The 15000-nt window shown below is 44.3% G+C and overlaps 1 long non-coding RNA gene across 1 annotated transcript in view; it reads right to left on the bottom strand.

Annotated features, from left to right (window-relative positions):
• Positions 1-15000, bottom strand: part of LOC118768422 — a 39683-nt gene that overhangs the window by 19899 nt on the left and 4784 nt on the right. The window contains exon 2 of the long non-coding RNA XR_005004235.1: positions 5563-5674. This is a non-coding gene — a long non-coding RNA (uncharacterized LOC118768422). The remainder of the gene's footprint in view (positions 1-5562; positions 5675-15000) is intronic.

The following is a 15000-nucleotide window of genomic DNA, read 5'->3' as shown; positions in this document are numbered from 1 at the left end:
TGGTCGAGCAAATCGACCCCGGGACTTATTCTTTTGTAAGCCCAGTACTTATTCTATCGGTCTCTTTTGCCGAACCGCTAAGTGACAAGGACGTAAACACACCAGCATCGGTTGTCAAGCAATGCTAGGGGGACAAACACAGACACACAAACACACACACATATATATATACATATATACGACAGGCTTCTTTCAGTTTCCGTCTACCAAATCCACTCACAAGGCATTGGTCGGCCCGGGGCTATAGCAGAAGACACTTGCCCAAGATGCCACGGAGTGGGACTGAACCCGGAACCATGTGGTTCGTTAGCAAGCTACTTACCACACAGCTACTCCTGCGCCTATCTCCTGAATTTTTTCACAGAACTCAATTTGAAAACCGCTGTTCTGAAGCTACTATTTCACTTCCTTTTTTTAATTATTAGTCAACAAATTAATAAATAAAAAAAAAATTTTAAATGTCTGGATAGGCGTAGGAGTGGCTGTGTGGTAAGTAGCTTGTTTACCAACCACATGGTTCCGGGTTCAATCCCACTGCGTGGCATCTTGGCCAAGTGTCTTCTACTATAGCCTCGGGCCGACCAAAGCCTTGTGAGTGAATTTGGTAGACGGAAACTGAAAGAAGCCTGTCGTATATATGTATATATATATGTGTGTGTGTTTGTGTGTCTGTGTTTGTCCCCCTAGCATTGCTTGACAACCGATGCCGGTGTGTTTACGTCCCCGTTACTTAGCGGTTCGGCAAAAGCGAACGATAGAATAAGTACTGGGCTTACAAAAGAATAAGTCCCCGGGGTCGAGTTGCTCGACTAAAAAAAAGGCAGTGCTCCAGCACGGCCGCAGTCAAACGACTGAAACAAGTAAAAGAGTAAAAAGAGTATAGTGTAGGAACACCTACACACAGATATTACAAGCTCGTGTCCTCAATCCATCGCAATTTTGGAAACCCGTCCGAATCCTCAGCAGGTATCTCTTAGCCTGTACGCTTTGCTTGAAGAGGGTCAGCGGAGACTGATTTAATCTTGTACTTGGAATATCGCTTAACGATTCAAGCTAAGGGAAGTAACTATGTGCTGCATATGCAACATCAGGAGAGATAACTCTATTGATATTTCGCTTTCAGAATTCTGAATGGGAAAATTTATGGTGAAGTACCGTAAATCCTCGAGTATAATCCGCATCCCCCCCCCCCCCGAAAAAAAATTTAAAGGTCAAAATCCCTAGTGCGTACTATATACGAGGTTAAAAATGAAAAATATTGGATCTTTTCGGTTTGGACGGCAGTTTTTTAAAATAATTTCCATGTAACTAAACACTTTTAAACTTCGTATTCTGGTAGAATGTGTCAAAATAAAACATCTTTTTCTCTTGGCTTTATTGAGAAAATTCTATAGTTTGTAAGATATTTGTTGTTGTTTTTCTTCAATTTGTTCAATTTCAACCAATCACTGACGTCTATTGTGCAACAACTAATAAATACATTCGGTCGTGCAAATTCTTTGCACGGGAAACCTGCCTTTGTGTGGCGTGTTTCCCCATTTTGTAAATTCGTCTTCGGCTTTCCCAGCCATTTTCTGCTTTGAGCAATGGCGACTTCAAAGCCATGAAGTCGTCGTCGAGAAGAACGGTGGTCTCCTTGGCAACGCTCACGACGTTGATTTCCCTCCCCTCCCCTTCCCCACTGCTTCACGAGGGAGGGAAAGAAGGGGAGGAAGCAACACAGGTGCAGGTGTGAGCATGGACGCCGACACACGGAAAGAATTTGGAAGGAACCAGACGACAGCTTCACGGTCAACCAATACTACGGACAACTCTGCCACGACCACCACCACCAACTACAACCTCAACTTAACATAATTTCTAGTTAACTAAACACTTTTAAACTTCGTATTCTGGTAGAATGTGTTAATAAAACATCATTTTCTCTTGGCTTTATTGAGAAAATTCTAGAGTTTCTAAGATATTTGTTGGTTCTTTTCTTTAATTTCTGCAATTTCAACCAATCAATGACGTCTATTGAGGTGAAAACATTCTATGCCGTATGAATATGTCCCTCGTTTAAGAAACAGATTGGGTTTATTTACATTTCTGAAGAAAAAAAGATACCCTTCGTCCCACCTCTAACCCTAACCCTAACATAGATTGAAATGCAATAGATCGATACTAGGGTCATAATTATGGGTGATAATTTCATATGACACCGCTAGAAAAAACTGCCATTCAAACTGAAAAGATCCTCCGCATTTTTCCCCCCAAAATTCAAAGGTCAAAATCCCTAGTGCGTGCTATACACGAGGTTAAAAGTGAAAATTATTTTCTAAGCAATGTCCGAGTCTCTATTTGCTGTCCGGCAATGTTTATTCAGACGCATTTTGTGATGTCAGGCATGAAAATACCTTAAGCTAAGCCTGAAAGCAATGAAGTCATAAAAGAATCATCCATAACTTGCAGTGAGCAACATTTATTAAACGTTATTTCTGTTATTTCTTTATTTTCTGCAAACAAAATGCACAAAAAAGCTACACGTTTGCATTATGTTATATATACAATAATAATAAAGGATATTATCGTATACATTTTTACAAACCAAGGACATTATATAGACCTCTTTGACTCAAGTTAGAGAAGCGGTGCGTATTATACACAAGGTTTAGGTTTTTCAGGAGTACAGCCCCCAAAAAATCCCCATCATATACACGTTTGCATTATGTTACATATACAATAATAATAAAGGACGTTACCGTATACATTTTTACAAACCAAGTACGTTATATAGACAGACCTCTTTGACTCAAGTTAGAGAAGGGGTGCGTATTATACACAAGGTTTAGGTTTTTCAGAGGAACAGCCCCCTAAAAATCCCCTGTGTATACACGTTTGCATTATGTTATATATACAATAATAATAAAGGACGTTACCGTATACATTTTTACAAACCAAGGACGTTATATAGACTTCCTTGACTCAAGTTATAGAAGGGGTGCGTATTATACACAAGGTTTAGGTTTTTCAGAGGAACAGCCCCCTAAAAATCCCCTGTGTATACACGTTTGCATTATGTTATATATACAATAATAATAAAGGACGTTACCGTATACATTTTTACAAACCAAGTACGTTATATAGACCTCCTTGACTCAAGTTAGAGAAAGGTTGCATATTATACACAAGGTTTAGGTTTTTCAGGAGTACAGCCCCCAAAAAATCCCCATCATATACACGTTTGCATTATGTTACATATACAATAATAATAAAGGACGTTACCGTATACATTTTTACAAACCAAGGACGTTATATAGACTTCCTTGACTCAAGTTATAGAAGGGGTGCGTTATACACAAGGTTAGGTTTTTCAGAGGAACAGCCCCCTAAAAATCCCCTGTGTATACACGTTTGCATTATTTATATATACAATAATAATAAAGGACGTTACCGTATACATTTTTACAAACCAAGTACGTTATTAGACCTCCTTGACTCAAGTTAGAGAAAGGTTGCATATTATACACAAGGTTTAGGTTTTTCAGGAGTACAGCCCCCAAAAAATCCCCATCATATACACGTTTGCATTATGTTACATATACAATAATAATAAAGGACGTTACCGTATACATTTTTACGAACCAAGGACGTTATATAGACCTCTTTGACTCAAGTTAGAGAAGGGGTGCGTATTATACACAAGGTTTAGGTTTTTCAGAGGAACAGCCCCCTAAAAATCCCCTGTGTATACACGTTTGCATTATGTTATATATACAATAATAATAAAGGACGTTACCGTATACATTTTTACGAACCAAGGACGTTATATAGACCTCTTTGACTCAAGTTAGAGAAAGGTTGCATATTATACACAAGGTTTAGGTTTTTCAGGAGTACAGCCCCCAAAAAATCCCCATCATATACACGTTTGCATTATGTTACATATACATATACAAAATAATAAAGGACGTTACCGTATACATTTTTACGAACCAAGGACGTTATATAGACCTCTTTGACTCAAGTTAGAGAAGGAGTGCGTATTATACACAAGGTTTAGGTTTTTCAGAGGAACAGCCCCCTAAAAATCCCCTGTGTATACACGTTTGCATTATGTTATATATACAATAATAATAAAGGACATTACCGTATATATTTTTACAAACCAAGGACGGTATATAGACCTCCTTGACTCAAGGTTTGTATTATACACAAGGTTTAGGTTTTCCAGAGATACAGCCCCCTAAAAATCAACTGCATATTATACTCAAGGGCGGATTATACTCGAGGATTTACGGTACAAATTTAGTATCTTGTGAATTACTTTTTTTATTATTAGTCAACTAATTAATAAATTAATTAACCTGTGTGGTAAGAAACCTCACTCTCGTTTAGTCCAGCTACCTATGGGTAGGAGCCCTTTATTCAAATGTAATTCTGGAAAAGTGAAACAGCAAATTCACCTTACTTTGTCGTACTCATTTTGCCCCACCAAATTTAACTTTTATATGCTCAAAGAGAATAAAGGTAATTTTCAGGAAAAGTGTTTAGGTTAAGTTGCTCAGCTGACAAAGTTTTGTAAGGTAGTGTTCATAAGCGCAGAAGTGGCTGTGTGGTAAGCAGCTTGTTTACTAATCACATGGTTCCGGGTTCAGTCCCACTCTGTAGCACCTTGGGCAAGTGTCTTCTACTATTGCCTTGGGCCTACCAAAGCCTTGTAAATGGATTTTGTAGATGGAAACTGAAAGAAGACTGTCATGTATGTATGTGTGTGTGTTTTTATATATGTGTGTGTGTATATATATACACATATATATATATATATATATATATTATATATATATATATATATAATATATCATCATCATCATCATTGTTTAACGTCCGTGATGATGATGATGATGATATATATATATATATATATATACACATATATATATATATATATATATTATATATATATATATATGTATATATTTATCTGAGACCCCCTTTGGTCATGACTGACCATAGGATTGCACCTAGAAAGTTACCCTCCCAGGTACAAGTGCAGGCAAGATTGGGAAAGACTTCTGCTCGTTCCCCCCCCCCCTCCGTTTTCTCCCAAATTTGTTTATTTTTGTAATTTTTTTGGCCCAAAATTTCTGTTTTCTGATATGGAGGTTCCAGAAAATTGCCAAAAATTGGCATTGTGAAATTTTTTTATCCCACCCCAACTTCTTCAATTTTGACTCTTTTTCTCAACACTAACCTTAGAACCCTAACCCTAAAACCCTAACTGTAACCGTAACCCTAACCCTAAAGCCCTAACCCTGACCCTAACCCTGACCCTAAACCTAAAACCCTAAACCTAAAACCCTAACCGTAACCCTAACCCTAAAGCCCTAACCCTGACCCTAAACCTAAAACCCTAACCGTAACCGTAACCCTAACCCTAAAGCCCTAACCCTGACCCTAAACCTAAAACCCTAACCCTAAAACCGTAACTGTAAGTACAGAAATGTTTTGAGGTTTTTGACCGAGTCATGATATCCGTATTTTCCTGCATATTTAGAAAAGAAAAGATTCTTAAGTTCTTACCTGCTTCCCTTTTGATCTTCTTCACCAGCCCCAGTTCCGTTTCATAAATAGGGGGCATAGCAAGCTCATGGCACTTGTAGACATCCATCATGGAGGGACATTAGTAGGACATCTGCGGAATTGAGAGAGAAAAAAATGAGCAAAACGTACCAAACAATGTCATATTATAATTATAATTATTAATGTTACTAGGAAGCAGTAGACCCAGGAAAACCTGGGACGAGGTGGTGAAGCACGACCTTTGCTCTTTAGGTCTCACCGAGGAAATGACCAGAGACCGAGACCTTTGGAAGTATGCTGTGCGTGAGAAGACCCGGCAGTACAAGTGAGGCCATAACCTGTGGCCCTACCTGGGACGTAGTCAGTCCACCTGTGCATACCTTCCTTCTTGGGACACATAACTCTACTTGTGAAGACCTGTTGAGGCAAGTGGAAATCAAATCAAATCAAAATCGAAACCGATCAACATCAATGGAATTTGTAGTTGTGGTACCAGTGCTGGTGGTACGTAAGAGAACCATCCGAACGTGGCCGTAGCCAGCACCGCATTAACTGACTTCCATGCTGGTGGCACGTAACAAACACCATCTGATAGTGGATGTTGCCAGCCTCGCCTGGCCTCTATGCCGGTGGCACGAAAAAAGCACCATCCGAGTGTGGCCGTTCGCCAGCCTCGTCTGGCACCTGTGTCGGTGGCACATAAAAAGCACCCACTACACTCTTGGAGTGGTTGGCATTAGGAAGGGCATCCAGCTGTAGAAACATTGCCAGATCTGACTGGCCCGGTGCAGCCTTTGGGCTTCCCAGACCCCAGTTGAACCATCCAACCCATGCTAGCATGGAAAACGGACGTTAAACGATGATGATTATTACTAGCTGGCCCCGGGCCATCAAAAATGACGGCTAATTGTAGTATTTTATATATAAACTAGCACTATATCCTGGCAACGCCGGGTTATAGTGTTGGTGCATGCGTATACAGCAGTGTGCATGCACACATACACGCGAGTACTATCCAAATCTCCGACCAATCACATACAGCTAGCTGGCATTCAATTGGCGTATCAAGTTTCAGGCATTTTGATTGGGTTTTGGATAGAAAATTCACAAAAAAGTCACTTCTATTGATTTTTTTAATGGCTTTGCGGGGTGACTGGGGAAATGTAAAGATGTGCACGACCACCCTTGGACGGGTTTGAATGACCATGGAAAGTGCAAGCCCTCTAACTGAAAAATTGTGGATTTGTATAAAGGACACACACACACACACAGACATTTTGCCGTTGATATATATATATAGATATGGATGGTAAATCAAATTAATACACTTGTCAATGTTATCTAGTGGTTGTCTTTTGACACAAACACATGCACACACAGACATTCACATGCCTCCCTTTTACATACATGCACACATATACTCACACTGTTATTATTATTATTATTATTATTATTATTAAGGCAGCGAGCTGGCAGAATTGCTAGAATGCTGGGCAAAATGCTTAGCAGCATTTTGTCGATTTTTACATTCTGAGTTCAAATTCTGCTGAGGTCAGCTTTGTCTTTCATCCTCTCGGGGTTGATAAATTACGTATCCAAGAGCGCAGCTGTAAAAACAAGATTTTAGACTGGGAAAAGTTCAGGGAGCTCTTACCTCTGATGGCAACAAAGGGTCTCTCTTTCAGAGTGAAAGGCGGATTGTATAATGCCTGTGTGTGAGCAGCCATACTACATGGCAGTGAAACATGAGCCGTGACAGCCAAGGATATTCTCTTTTACTCTTTTACTCTTTTACTCTTTTACTTGTTTCGGTCATTTGACTGCGGCCATGCTGGAGCACCGCCTTTAATCGAGCAACTCGACCCCAGGACTTGTTCTTTTTGTAAGCCCAGTACTTATTCTATCGGTCTCTTTTTGCCGAACCGCTAAGTGACGGGGACGTAAACACACCAGCATCGGTTGTCAAGCTATGCTAGGGGGACAAACACAGACACACAAACACACACACATACATATATATATATATATACAACGGGCTTCTTTTCAGCTTCCGTCTACCAAATCCACTCACAAGGCTTTGGTCGGCCCGGGGCTATAGCAGAAGACACTTGCCCAAGATGCCATGCAGTGGGACTGAACCCGGAACCATGTGGTTGGTAAACAAGCTACTCACCACAGCCACTCCTGCATATATATATATACATATATACGACAGGCTTCTTTCAGTTTCCGTCTACCAATCCACTCACAAGGCTTTGGTCGGCCCGGGGCTATAGCAGAAGACACTTGCCCAAGATGCCATGCAGTGGGACTGAACCCGGAACCATGTGGTTGGTAAACAAGCTACTCACCACAGCCACTCCTGCATATATATATATACATATATACGACAGGCTTCTTTCAGTTTCCGTCTACCAAATCCACTCACAAGGCTTTGGTCGGCCCGGGGCTATAGCAGAAGACACTTGCCCAAGATGCCATGCAGTGGGACTGAACCCGGAACCATGTGGTTGGTTATCAAGCTACTTACCACGAAAGAAATGAAGCCAGTATTCTTCCCTGGATGTGTAATATCAGTGTGCATTTTTGACAGAGTGTAAGCATCTTGAGAGAAAAGTTTGGCATAAGAGGCATCAGATATGGTGTGCAAAAGAGACAACTGTGCTGGTACGGGCATGTGATGTATATAGACAAGGACAGCTGTGTAAAGATGTGCTGTTCTCTAATGGTAGAAGGAACCTGTGGTAGAGGTGAACCCAGGAAGACATGGGATGAGGTGGTGAAGCATGATCTTCAAACTTTGGGACTCACAGAAGCAATGACTAGTGACTGAGACCTTTGGTGATACGATGATGATGATGATGATGATGATGATGTTTTTAAATTCCCTCACTAAACACATGTTTTATACAATAAACTATCATCTACTCATTTGAAACATTTGTTTATAAAATATGACAACATCAAAATAAATATCAAATGGAAATTGTAGTTGTGATACCTGTGCCGGTGACACGTAAAAAGCACCATCCGAATGTGGCCGATGCCAGCTCCACCTTGACTGGCTTCTGTGCCAGTGACACGTAAAAAGCACCATCCGAATGTGGCCGATGCCAGCGCCGCCCTGACTGGCTTCTGTGCCGGTAACACGTAAAAAGCACCATCCGAATGTGGCCGATGCCAGCGCCGCCCTGACTGGCTTCTGTGCCGGTGACACGTAAAAAGCACCATCCGAATGTGGCCGATGCCAGCTCCACCTTGACTGGCTTCTGTGCCGGTGACACGTAAAAAGCACCATCCGAATGTGGCCGATGCCAGCGCAGCCCTGACTGGCTTCTGTGCCGGTAACACGTAAAAAGCACCATCCGAATGTGGCCGATGCCAGCGCCACCCTGACTGGCTTCTGTGCCGGTAACACGTAAAAAGCACCATCCGAATGTGGCCGATGCCAGCGCCACCTGACTGGCTTCTGTGCCGGTAACACGTAAAAAGCACCATCCGAATGTGGCCGATGCCAGCTCCACCTTGACTGGCTTCTGTGCCGGTGACACGTAAAAAGCACCATCCGAATGTGGCCGATGCCAGCGCAGCCCTGACTGGCTTCTGTGCCGTAACACGTAAAAAGCACCATCCGAATGTGGCCGATGCCAGCGCCACCCTGACTGGCTTCTGTGCCGGTAACACGTAAAAAGCACCATCCGAATGTGGCCGATGCCAGCGCCACCCTGACTGGCTTCTGTGCCGGTAACACGTAAAAAGCACCATCCGAATGTGGCCGATGCCAGCGCCCGATGCCAGCGCCACCCTGACTGGCTTTTGTGCCAGTGACACGTAAAAAGCACCATCCGAATGTGGCCGATGCCAGCGCCGCCCTGACTGGCTTCTGTGCCGGTAACACGTAAAAAGCACCATCCGAATGTGGCCGATGCCAGCGCCACCCTGACTGGCTTCTGTGCCGGTAACACGTAAAAAGCACCATCCGAATGTGGCCGATGCCAGCGCCCGATGCCAGCGCCACCCTGACTGGCTTTTGTGCCAGTGACACGTAAAAAGCACCATCCGAATGTGGCCGATGCCAGCGCCGCCCTGACTGGCTTCTGTGCCGGTAACACGTAAAAAGCACCATCCGAATGTGGCCGATGCCAGCGCTGCCCTGACTGGCTTCTGTGCCGGTGACACGTAAAAAGCACCATCCGAATGTGGCCGATGCCAGCTCCACCTTGACTGGCTTCTGTGCCGGTGACACGTAAAAAGCACCATCCGAATGTGGCCGATGCCAGCGCAGCCCTGACTGGCTTCTGTGCCGGTAACACGTAAAAAGCACCATCCGAATGTGGCCGATGCCAGCGCCACCCTGACTGGCTTCTGTGCCGGTAACACGTAAAAAGCACCATCCGAATGTGGCCGATGCCAGCGCCACCCTGACTGGCTTCTGTGCCGGTAACACGTAAAAAGCACCATCCGAATGTGGCCGATGCCAGAGCCACCCTGACTGGCTTCTGTGCGGTAACACGTAAAAAGCACCATCCGAATGTGGCCGATGCCAGCGCCACCTGACTGGCTTCTGTGCCGTAACACGTAAAAAGCACCATCCGAATGTGGCCGATGCCAGCGCCACCCTGACTGGCTTCTGTGCCGGTGACACGTAAAAAGCACCATCCGAATGTGGCCGATGCCAGCGCCGCCCTGACTGGCTTCTGTGCCGGTAACACGTAAAAAGCACCATCCGAATGTGGCCGATGCCAGCGCCACCCTGACTGGCTTCTGTGCCGGTAACACGTAAAAAGCACCATCCGAATGTGGCCGATGCCAGCGCCACCCTGACTGGCTTCTGTGCCGGTGACACATAAAAAGCACCATCCGAATGTGGCCGATGCCAGCGCCGCCCTGACTGGCTTCTGTGCCGGTAACACGTAAAAAGCACCATCCGAATGTGGCCGATGCCAGCGCCACCCTGACTGGCTTCTGTGCCGGTAACACGTAAAAAGCACCATCCGAATGTGGCCGATGCCAGCGCCGCCCTGACTGGCTTCTGTGCCGGTAACACGTAAAAAGCACCATCCGAATGTGGCCGATGCCAGCACCACCCTGACTGGCTTCTGTGCTGGTGGCACATAAAAAGCCAATCGTGGCCACTGCCAGCCTCGCCTGGCACCTGTGCCGGTGGCACGTAAAAATCACCCACTACACTCACGGAGTGGTTGGCGTTAGGAAGGGCATCCAGCTGTAGAAACTCTGCCAGATCAGACTGGAGCCTGGTGCAGCCTCCTGGCTTCCCAGACCCCGGTCAAACCGTCCAACCCGTGCTAGCACAGAAAACGGACGTTAAACGATGATGATGATGATGATATTTTTAAATTCTCTCACTTAACACATATGTTTTTATACAATAAACTATCAGCTACTCATTTGAAACATTTATTTATAAAATATGGGCAACAATAGAGAATGAATAAAACAGATTATTTTTCAAAAGAGAAATAATCCAAGTAAACATGTACTCCATGTGGGATGGTGCCAGCTGCCGCAATAATTGCATTAGAACCACTTCAGTAACAGGTGCAGAAAAAGGAGGGCATCTCTTAATACCTCTCACATCAAGCTGGCTCCAAATGATTTCAGCCTTCCTTTCATTTTGGAACAAGTTCAGTTTCCTGTAAGACTGCCCTACTCTACAACAATAAATGTGGCACAGGACAAACATTTAACAAAATTGGAATATATTTGTCACACCCTGGACAATTATATGTGACATTTTCTAGGGCCAGGAAATTATCTGATGTGGCAGAAAGTGCAGTTGAGACCAACAGACAAGGCAAACAAGGAGGTAAAACTCTTACAAAAATACATTACGTATAAAGAAGTGCTGAGAGAGTAAATCTAGAATTTTATGGAGTGGCTGTGTGGTAAGTACCTTGCTTACGAACCACATGGTTCCGGGTTCAGTCCCACTGCAAGGCACCTTGGGCAAATGTCTTCTACTGTAGCCTCAGGATAACCAAAGCCTTGTGAGTGGATTTGGTAGACGGAAACTGAAAGAAGCCCATCATATATACGCCATGATAGATCGTTAGCTACTTACTACACGCATTTTTTTTCTCTCCTTGTTTTTTTCTGTGTATCTTTCTGTTGAAGAGCGTAGGCTCGAAATGTAAAAGACTTTTTCTATTTCTATTCCTGAGCGCTATACTAATACATTTGTTTGTTTGTACTCCACCTGCCTTCGTCTTTTGTTTATTTTCGTAAACCTTCCCGTTATATATATATATACATGTATGTGATTGTATATGTTTGTGCGTCTGTTTGTCCCTCCCCGCAACATCGCTTGACAACCGATGCTGGTGTGTTTACGTCCCCCGTAACTTAGCGGTTCGGCAAAAGAGGCCGATAGAATAAGTACTAGGCTTACAAAGAATAAGTCCTGGGGTCGAATTGCTCGACTAAAGGCGGTGCTCCAGCATGACCACGGTCACATGACTGAAACAAGTAAAAAGGGTAAAAGGGTATATGTCATCCATATTACATTCGCCCTTAACAGATTAACCGATTAGCCTTAACAGATTAACCCTAGCAGATTAACCCTTAAAGTATTTTCTGTGATCACATACAATGCCTAATTCATACACATGTAACGTCACATACAATTCGCAAGGTAGTGGGTAGTGATTTTCTTCACTACTTCAGGGCGTGACGACCCCGCCTGACACGAGTCCCAGGCTCAGCTGGCTCCGGCCGACAGTACCCAGTATGAGCCCCTATCCAGGGTTACGGAAAGCAGACAACCTTCAAAGAAATCCAGTGTGGAGCCCCGTTAGGTGGTTTAGTGTTATTATGGCAGAATCATTAGTCTGCTGGGTGAAATAAGGCTGAGCAGCATGTTGGCTATCTCTGTGTTCTGAGTTCAAATTCCACTGAGGTCGACTTTGACTTTCGTCCTTTTCGGATCAATGAGATAAGTACCAGTTATGCACTGGGGTCAATGTAATCAACTAGCCCTCTCCCTAGCAATTTCAGGCCTTGTGCCTATGGTAGAAAGGATTATTATTAAAGGCGGCGAGCTAGCAGAATCACTAGCATGCCAGACAAAATGATGATGATGATGATATAGGTCGTCGTCGACTTATGACCTATCTGACTTATGACCTATCTGACTTATGACCTATCTGACTTATGACCTATCTGACTTATGACCTATCTGACTTATGACCTATCTGACTTATGACCTATCTGACTTATGACCTATCTGACTTATGACCTATCTGACTTATGACCTATCTGACTTATGACCTATCTGACTTATGACCTATCTGACTTATGACCTATCTGACTTATGACTGATCGACTTTATGACAGTTGTCGTGCCGGCTTCTGGCAACAACGTCTTGCAAACAACTTGCACATGCAAGTGCTACCAGTCAAAAACCCGTATACCGGAAGCCAGCAAGTGTATGGGGTCATCAGGAGAGAATGCGCGCCATTTCGGGGCCTACCTCTCGACGGCATCAATGCGCACCGGCCCCCCATCACTGATATGAGGCCCCTCTTGCTAGATCAGCTGGTTATCAAATAAAGCTCAATATCCTTCTAGCCATCGGTCATCGTCTCTTTTTAACCAAATCCAGTGGCTAGCCTTCTCCATTTCAGGGCCTGCCTCTCGACGGCATCAATGTGCACCGGCCCCCTGCCCACTGATATGAGGCCCCGCTTGCTAGATCAGCTGATAATCAAATAAAGCTCAATATTCTTCTAGCCATGGTTCATCGTCTCTTTTTAACCAAATCCAGTAGCTAGCTTTCTCCATTTCGGGGCCTACTTCTCGACGGCATCAATGAGCACCGGCCCCCCTCACTGATATGAGACCCCGCTAGCTAGATCAGCTGGTTATCAAATAAAGCTCAATATTCTTCTAGCCATCGCTCATCGTCTCTTTTTAATCAAATCCAGTGGCTAGCCTTCTCCACTGTAGTTTGGATATCGGTCATGGTGGTATTGACTTTACGATGAGTTAGGCCTAGCGATAATAACAGTTGTCTCACACTCATCACCATCATTGTATAATGTCCACTTTCCATGCTAGCATGGGTTGGACGATTTTGACTAACGGCTGGCAAACCAGATGGCTGCCTCGGACTCCAGTCTTGATTTGGCAGAGTTTCTACAGATGGATGCCCTTCCTAACACCAACCACTCTGAGAGTGTAGTGGGTGCTTTTATGTGCCACCGGAATGGGGGCCAGTCAGGCAACATGCCACCAGCACAGGTGCCAGGAGGCGATTTTGGTAACGATCACGCTCGAATGGTGCCCTTTTATATGCCCACTGGCACGGAAGCCAGTTGGCTGCTCTGACAACGAGCAGGCAACTGGCTTCCGTGTCCAATAAATACTCCAGTTGAAATCTAATGGGTTTAATTTATATATAATGAAATTTTTGTATACAGTGCTCAGGTGCACCACAACTTGTCAGAGAATATGCAGTAATGTACAAATGTCTGGAAAGCGAACAATGCATGAGTCAGATACATGCTTGTGTGTGTATGGAGGGGAGAAAATCAGGTGTAGTGTTGGCGAATCTCTCAGGAAGCATGGAAGTTTTGAAGGATGCAGTGCTCCGACAACTAACAACTGATGCCGGCAGCTTATTCCATGCTTCAGCGTGTGTATGGAGGGGAGAAAATCAGGTGTAGTGTTGGCGAATCTCAGAAAGCATGGAAGTTTTGAAGGATGCAGTGCTCCGACAACAAACAACTGATGCCGGCAGTTTGTTCCATGCTCCAGCGTGTGTATGGAGGGGAGAAGATCAGGTGTAGTGCTGGCGAATCTCTCAGGAAGCATGGAAGTTTTGAAGGATGCAGTGCTCCGACAACTAACAACTGATGCCGGCAGTTTGTTCCATGCTTCAGCCTGCGTACAGAGGGGAGAAAATCAGGTGTAGTGTTGGGGAATCTCAGGAAGCATGGAAGTTTTGAAGGATGCAGTGCACCGACAACTAACAACTGATGCCGGCAGTTTGTTCCATGCTTCAGCGTGTGTATGGAGGGGAGAAGATCAGGTGTAGTGTTGGGGAATCTCAGGAAGCATGGAAGTTTTGAAGGATGCAGTGCTCCGACAACTAACAACTGATGCCGGCAGCTTATTCCATGCTTCAGCGTGTGTATGGAGGGGAGAAAATCAGGTGTAGTGTTGGCGAATCTCAGAAAGCATGGAAGTTTTGAAGGATGCAGTGCTCCGACAACAACAACTGATGCCGGCAGTTTGTTCCATGCTCCAGCGTGTGTATGGAGGGGAGAAGATCAGGTGTAGTGCTGGCGAATCTCTCAGGAAGCATGGAAGTTTTGAGGATGCAGTGCTCCGACAACTAACAACTGATGCCGGCAGTTTGTTCCATGCTTCAGCCTGCGTACAGAGGGGAGAAAATCAGGTGTAGTGTTGGGGAATCT

The sequence above is a fragment of the Octopus sinensis genome, linkage group LG29 (assembly GCF_006345805.1).
Source record: "Octopus sinensis linkage group LG29, ASM634580v1, whole genome shotgun sequence".
Lineage (NCBI taxonomy): Eukaryota > Metazoa > Mollusca > Cephalopoda > Octopoda > Octopodidae > Octopus > Octopus sinensis.
Note: the sequence above shows the minus strand (reverse complement) of the source record. Positions and strands in the feature narration are given on the sequence as shown.